The sequence below is a fragment of the Coenobita brevimanus genome, chromosome 94 (assembly GCF_032717465.1).
Source record: "Coenobita brevimanus isolate Jiangsu-jjx chromosome 94, ASM3271746v2, whole genome shotgun sequence".
NCBI lineage: Eukaryota > Metazoa > Arthropoda > Malacostraca > Decapoda > Coenobitidae > Coenobita > Coenobita brevimanus.
Window position 1 is genome coordinate 6,488,597 of NC_137047.1, and position 7,919 is coordinate 6,496,515.

Consider the following 7,919-nt stretch of genomic DNA (forward strand, 5'->3'; position numbering starts at 1 on the left):
ACTGCGTTTGAAAGACTGGAGATCATAGGCAGCAGGAAATACAGACAGAGGGAGACAGTTCCAGAGTTGACCTGTTGCATAAATGAAGGACTGGGAGTAATGGTTAACTCTTGCATTAGAGAGTTAGACAGAAAAGGGATGAGAGTTTGCTGCTAGATGTGTGCTATGCGCCTGTCGTAGAGGTGGAGGAATGCATGCAGACAGTTCAGAGGAGCAGTGACCATTGAAGTAGCGATAGAAAAGAGATAGAGATGCAACAGTGCGGCGAAGAGACAGAGGTTGGAGTCAGTAAGAGGAGGAGAGTTAATGAGATGAAAAGCCTTTGACTCCACCCTATTGAGAAGAGCTATATGTGGGGAGCCTCCCCATGTATGAGAGATGTACTCCACACAGGGGCAGATAAAACCCCTGTATAGAGTCAACAATTGTGCAGGGGTAAAGAAAGAATGGAGACGGCTTAGCACACCCAATCTCTTGGAAGTAGATTTTACAAGAGATGTAATATGATCTTTCCAAGATAAGTCCCGAGTAAATGAAACCCCAAGCATGTTCAAGGATGATGCAGGATTAAGCTGAATATTATTAAACATTAGTGGGTATACCTGTGGAAGATTTTGTCGGGTTGATAGGTGTAAGAACTGAGTCTTAGATGCATTAAAAACAACCAGATTATTTTTACCCCAGTCAGAGATACGAGCCAAGTCAGACATTAGGTGTGCCATAGCTTCATCCCTTGTTTGTTGAAGTAACTGCTGAGATGGGTGTTGCGGGAACCGAATGGAAAGGTGAAGGGTGGACTCATCAGCGTATGAGTGGATAGCATTAGATGTACAGCTTAGGTCATTGATGAATAAAAGGAAGAGAGTTGGTGATAGGACAGAGCCCTGAGGAACACCACTGTTGATAGATCTAGGAGAAGAACGATGGCCATCTACAACGGCGGGTATAGAATGACCAGAAAGGAAGCTAGAGATGAAGGCACAGACAGAAGGATAGAAACCGTAAGAGGGCAGTTTGGAAATTAAAGATTTATGTCAGACTCGATCGAAAGCCTTCAAGATGTCAAGTGGAATGGCAAAGCTTTTGCCAAAGTCCCGAAAGGAGAATGACCAGGAGTCTGAAAGGTAGGTGAGAAGATCGCCAGTGGAGCGTCCCTGACGGAACCTGTACTGACGAACAGAAAGAAGGTTGTGATAGGAAAGATGCCTTAAAATTTTTCTATTGAGAACTGACTCGAAAACTTTTGAAATACAGGACGTTAAAGCAATTGGACGATAGTTGGAGGGTTGGGAGTGGTCACCCTTCTTTGGGGCTGGCTGAATGAGAGCAAACTTCCAGCAAGAAGGAAAGGTACAAGTTGACAGACAAAGGCGAAAGAGTTTGCCTAGGCAGGGTGTAAGCACAGAAGCACAGTTCTTGAGAACAACAGGAGGGACTCCATCAGGCCCATATGCCTTGTTAGTATTGAGGCCAGTGATGGCAGAAAATACATCAGCTGAAGACATTTTAATGTCAGCCATGATGAAGTCAGAGGGGGGAAGTGATGGAGGAACAGCACCGGAATCATCTAAGGTGGAATTGGAGGAGAAAGTCTGTGCGAAGAGATCTGCTTTATCAGTAGAAGAAATAGCTGCAGAACCATCAGAGTAGAAAACAGGAGGGAAGGATGATAAGGTAAAGTTGTTAGAAAGGTTTTTGGCAAGGTGCCAGAAGGAGCGGGAAGAATTCGAGTTAGAAAGTTGAGAGCATGTAGTACGGATGAAATTATTTTTAGCGGAGTGAAGAACAGACTTAGCATGATTCCAGGCAGAAACGTAAAGATGATGTGATTCAGGGGTGGGTTGGCTCCGGTACCTTTTGTAGGCCCTCTCCTTGTTGTGGACAGCATTAGAACAAGCGTGATTAAACCAAGGCTTTCTTGCGTTAGTCAAGGGATATGAGAAAAGAATGTATGCTTCCATGCCCGAGAGAATAACCTCCATAATGCGCAAGGCACACTCAGATGCCTCCTGGCCATGGAAGCAATAATCATTCCAGGGAAAATCAAAGAAGTACTGCCTGAGGGCCTCCCAATCCGTGGCTCCAAAATGCCACAGACAATGTTTCCCTGGAGGGTCCACAGGCCATACCAGAGTGATAGGACGGGTTAAGGTGATAGGGTTGTGATCGGAGGAGCCCAACGGAGAGAAAAGATTAACAGTGTAAGCAGAAGGATTAGTTGTAGGGAAGAGGTCAAGTATGTTGGAGCTCTCTCCAAGGCGGTCTGGGATATGGGTAGGGTGCTGTACAAGCTTCTCTAGGTCATTAAGGATAGAAAAGATGTAGGCTTGTTCACCAGGTGGATCAGTGAAAGGAGAGGAGAGCCAAAGATGGTGGTGAACATTGAAATCTCCTAGAATGGAGATTTCAGAGAAAGGAGAAATGGATAGAATGTGTTCCATCATAGAAGTAAGATGGTTGAAGAATTTTTGATAGTCAGTAGAATTAGGGGATATATTTAGATATATTTAGTCAGAGAATGACAGGAAAGCCGAAGCCAGAGTGTAGAAAATTTCAGAAGAATCGAGTTCAGGAACACAAGAGCAAAATAAGTTGTTGCGTATATATACACAACAGCCACCTTTGGCTTTTAAATGAGTATAGAGAAAGTAGGAGGATACAGAAAAGGGTTTCCCTCCTCATCAGATTTATCCCCTTATATATCATATTCTTCCTTTCCACACTGTTTAGGTTATCAAGTAAAAGCCTCTGAGATTCAGACATTGCCCTGTAAACCTCTTTTCCAGGCCTATGCTTGGGAGCCATGTATTCCTCTTCACTACCACCCTTTTTTCATTCCCGGAAAAGCCCTCGTTTCTCCTTAACTGTGGCTTCCACACCCTCATCCCACCAAAAAGTTACTTTATGTCTTGGTGGGTGCCTTGTCCATGCACACACTGAATCAGTAACTCTCAAGAGGTTGTTCTGTTCGTTAACATTTCTGTCAACTTCTCCCTGTTCAGCCACCACTTTAATCATCTCGCTATAGAAGGCATCCCTTACTGTTTGGTTTTTCAACTTTCGTATTTTCCTCCTGGGTGCATAGGTCCTCTTTTTCATCACCCGCTCCTTAAGCACCATGTCACATATCAATAACTTGTGTTGCTGCACACATGCCTCGCTCCCTATAACTTTAACATACCTCACTAACCTCCTATCAGCTCTCCTGACCAGGAAATAGTCTATCTGGCTGCTATTTCCTCCAGACTCATATGTAATCAACTCTCCCTATTCCTAAAATGTGTGTTACATGCAATCATGTTCATTGCCTTCCCAAACACAAGTATCCTTTCCCCTTCCTCATTTCTTTTACCATATGGACATCCCCCATGTACTCCTTCATATCCTTGAGCTGCTTCACCTACATGACCATTTTAGTTCCCTCTCAAAACTACAATCTCATCATCCCCTATACCTCTTACTACACATATTAAGTCATCCCAAATGGTATCCTTCTCTACCTCATCCAAGCCTGCCTGTGGAGCATACACCAGTATAAAAGAGAACATCCCACTGAACAAAATTTTCACTACTATTATCCTTTCACTTACTCTCATTATTCATTATATATTCCACCTATTTTCTCCTTAACTAACACACCCACATGGTTTAATAAAAGAATTTTGTTTGTAAGTATATGTATTTTGTAAATGGCAAAAGCCAAGGTGGTATATAACACAGTGTAGGTTCTATATCTTGGGAATAACCAGAATTATGGATATTTATTGTATGGTAAAATAAATACATCACCTAATCTTCAGAGAAATATTAGAATCCTGTAAAATGTAACTGTATAACTTATACAAAGCTAATGTGCTACTCAGTAAATTTTGTAGCACTCAGTAATGAAAAGCTACTTTTTACTGTGCTTTTAAAGTATACAGTGCTATTGTATCGTACTTGTATGCTGAAAACAGTAGGGTAACATTAGAAAATTTCACATGTATCTTTAATAAGCATGGAAGGTATTTACTTTGGCAGAATATAATATTTCAAATGTATATTCAGTACTGGTAATCCTTAGATGAACTGGGACAGTGTGCTGGAACAATCACACTATCATACTGCGTCCTTTTTATGTACAATACAGGAACAGGTAGTTTGCATTTTCATACTGGTACTGTAGTAAGTTTATTATTTAATTTAAAACCCATTTATTGTATATAAATTATCATTTTGAAAAATAAAACATGTCTCTATAAATGAGTAGGTATACAGTAAGATTAATATAATCTTACAAACAGCACTGTTACAGAAGCTGAATAGCCTACACTTTTCACATGATATACAGTGCTGCAGGAAGCTATGACTGAAATACCTAGTGCGTACTATATTCAGGGGAAAAAGGCAGTTGGCAGCCTATCAGCTGCCACAGAGACATTACTGGTGCATTCCAATTTGTTGATTGGATAGAGCAGACTAACAGCCAATAGGTCAGAGTGGAAAAAGATGACAAAGGCCTTTTTCTTGCAATAGACTGACTCAGGCTATTGATAATGATGCTGAAGATTTCCATGTTCATAATTTAATGTGTTGGGGGGTGGGGTAGATGGTGATGACCCTCATCCACTCACTTGATGTAGTGCTGCCTACTTCTTCGTTCACCTTTCTGTGTCTGCTCTCCTCTCTTCCTATTTCTCCCATCTTTCCTATCACTTTTTATTACTCTTTTTTCCTTCTCAGGCAGCTTTACATTGAATAACAAGCCTAATGGTTTCCTGTTAGTCAGGAAACCATTTACAGTGTTGGATGGTAACAGTATAACCAACCCATACATGTTTCCTTCATGCCAACAAATGGGTTGCCAAAGGGTTGGTGTCCCTCCCCATAAAACAACTAACTCAAAGTCAAACAGCCACCCCTTACAGGATTATGGCATCTGGCTATAGGTAGATAGATAGATAGATCTCGGATTTACACATATTTAGTCACTTTAGCTAGACATCCAGCCCAGGAGCATGATAAGAAATTACACTTTTACTGAATATCAGCTTACTATTTTTTTTTTTTAATTAATATGATGACAAAATAATTTGAATAAAAAAAAAAAAATGCAGTTTTTTCTTGGATGCTGCTGTTGTGATACATCGTGTTACATAAATATCATTTGCTGTGACCATTGTATTTTCAACATACTCTAGTAATTACCTCATAATCAGAAAAGCTTACTTAAACTATTCCAAGACACCAGTCCACATTATTAGAGAAGTTGTAATTGTTTCATTTGAAAATCATTCATTTTTTTTCATTCATTCATCATCCAATCCTACACTGCATGACGAGGAGCATAGGAGCCTGGGGCTAGGCAGCTGGTCATGACATTAAATATGAGAGTGACCAGCCTCACTCATCCCTAAATGGCATTGCATGAGCAATTGACCCCAACCACCCTTTGGATATAAACCTTCACCAACTTAATCTGACTGGAGCGCAATAATTACCCACTAAACCAGCAGGCGCCAAAATTTGGATATATGGTTACCATCCGGCGTAGTAAATGTTTTCCTGGTGTACAGGAAACCATTTGGCTTGTCACTCAGTGTATAGTCACCCACAGGCAGAAGGAAGAGGAAAGAATGAAGGAAAGAAAGACAGAAGAGGGAGTGTAAAGTCACCCATAGGCAAAAGGACAAGGAAAGAATGAAGGAAAGAAGGACAGAAGAGGATGGAAGGAAAAAAGGATGGAGGAGAGGAAAGGGCAGACACATAACAGCTGCACAAATCTTTTGGAAAAAGCCTCAATATTTCTATGTGTCAAACATTATCTCTTTTAACCCTTTGATTGCCAAAGGCAACTCTGGTGGGGGAAAAAAAACAAAAAAACAGTGCCATTGTTGACCAGAGATGACTGTTAACTTAATTTTTTCCTCACATATTAGACATATATACTCAACCTTTGCAACAAACTTGACTTGTGCATTACATTTACTTCCTTTTAAATATTTTCTAAACATTTTTTCAAAAATTTAAATGTATTTTAAAAAATATTTGTCTAATTATTACATATCAAATACGTAGATTTTTTGTTGTCCTTCATTTGGTTTTATGGGAAATAAATGTCAGAAGTGAAGTTCTCATGGTTTTATTATGAGAATAAAATAGCGAGTGAATGGAAGCATGGCCCATTGGATTGGGTACATTTGGGCTGTCTGGACATTGCTAGTCCTCACCCTGCCATAAAGTTGGATAGGAGGCCCGGATAATGATGATGATGATGAGAAATGTAATAAAAATTAATATCTTTTTTCATGACAAAATGACAAGATTTTGTAATGACTGTTGAATTAAACTTGGCAGCCAAAGGATTAAGGAATGAAGTCTGCCTCAACCCATTCCATAAAATGAAATACCATTCCACATGATTCCCGTACTTATCATATTATTCTAATCTTACAAAAAATAAACTTGAATTTTACGAAAGTGCCTTGGTCATCAACAACACCTTCCACAGCTCATACTAGCATAAAATTTAACTACCTCTTCTTAACTTACAGTTAAGCTCTTCATATACCAGATGATTTGACTCAGCTTTTGGGAACCACTTCAAGCTGAAGAAGTTATATATGGCCTTCAATAACCTCTTCTTTACAAGAGCTCTAAGTTTAATCAAACTGTTAAATGGTTTACACCCACTGCACTTGAGTACTGTACTTTCCCTTTACGGAACAGTTGTGTTGAATGCAGGGAGATCAAGGATGGACCTTCATGCTGTGTACTGGTGTATAATAGTGCATTAACTTCAGTGTCCTCACATCATTTTAGATGCCTTGTGGTTTAATGTTTTAAGAACTCTCCATATGGACGTGACCCACATGGCTCTGCTTCTGAGGGGTTGCTGTAGTTTCCTGCTCACGTAATGTAGCTAAGGGGCAAGCAGTTTGTTGTTCTTGCCTGAAATGCCTGGACTGTGTAGCCTAGCCCTGGGCTCCTATGCTCTGATGAAGCAATACTGGTCTGAATGATGGATGGCTCGATGGCAGAAATAAAATAAAAATATGTAATTCAACTGAAGGGGTACATTACCTCAAAGTATGGTGGCCTGTATAATCAAGCTTTTTTTTTTTTTTAGTCAATAATGGTCTGAATAATGGATGGTTTGATGGTAGTAGAAATAAAATAAAAATATGTAATTCAGCTGAACAAGTATGTTACCTTAGGATATGGTAGCCTGTATAATCAAAGAGTTTTGTTGGCATTATATCCTCAGCTGGCATTTATGCACTTATCTTCAAATGATAATGCTTTGGGGGAAACAGTTCTAACTACAGGGGTTAAAAATAAAACTGTCTGCAGGTAACAAGAATAAAACCTAAAATCATCTGTATTTTAAATGAAATCTTCAGACCTTTCAGGTCCTAAAAATAGTGAGGCATGCTAACCCCTTTCATCTGGTGACATCTTTTTCTAGTCTATTTTTGCTGCTACCAGCTATTTTGCTCAGTTAAGGAAAGCCAACCAGTACTGAAGAGATTAGTGAAGCCCATACTTAACCCCTCCAGTGCAAAAAACCTATCCTAAGATGAACACCGTCAACTGGAAATACAGTAGTAAGAAAAAATGAAAGTGATATCCCTGGGTTGAAGGGGTTAACAGCACAAGAACACTGAAGAGTTAACTATTCAGTTTGATGATGCCTTTTTTTTTTTTTTCCATAAAGCAGTTTCATTCAATTTAGGTCAGAGTTCACACTGAAGGGGTTAGGTATAGCCTTCATTACAGTAACATAGCCCAGTCATCAAAATGGGGGCCAAAGTAGGGCCAAGCTCTCATATATGGGGGCCCATTGCTAAGCAAAGTACGCACACGATATAAAGATGTAAACAGATTTCTGAAATGTTGGGGGAGGCAAGGGTCTGGCTGGAGGGGGTTTGTTGCCCTCC

General features: G+C 39.9%; 1 protein-coding gene across 1 annotated transcript in view; it reads right to left on the minus strand.

Annotated features, from left to right (window-relative positions):
* Positions 1–7,350: 7,350 nt before the first annotated feature.
* The window catches only part of Gabat (4-aminobutyrate aminotransferase), a 114,278-nt gene continuing 113,709 nt past the window's right edge, over positions 7,351–7,919 (minus strand). Inside the window, exon 10 of the mRNA XM_080282595.1 lies at positions 7,351–7,919. This exon is cut by the window's right edge and continues 1,214 nt beyond it. The gene's annotated coding sequence lies outside the window, so the exon portion shown is untranslated.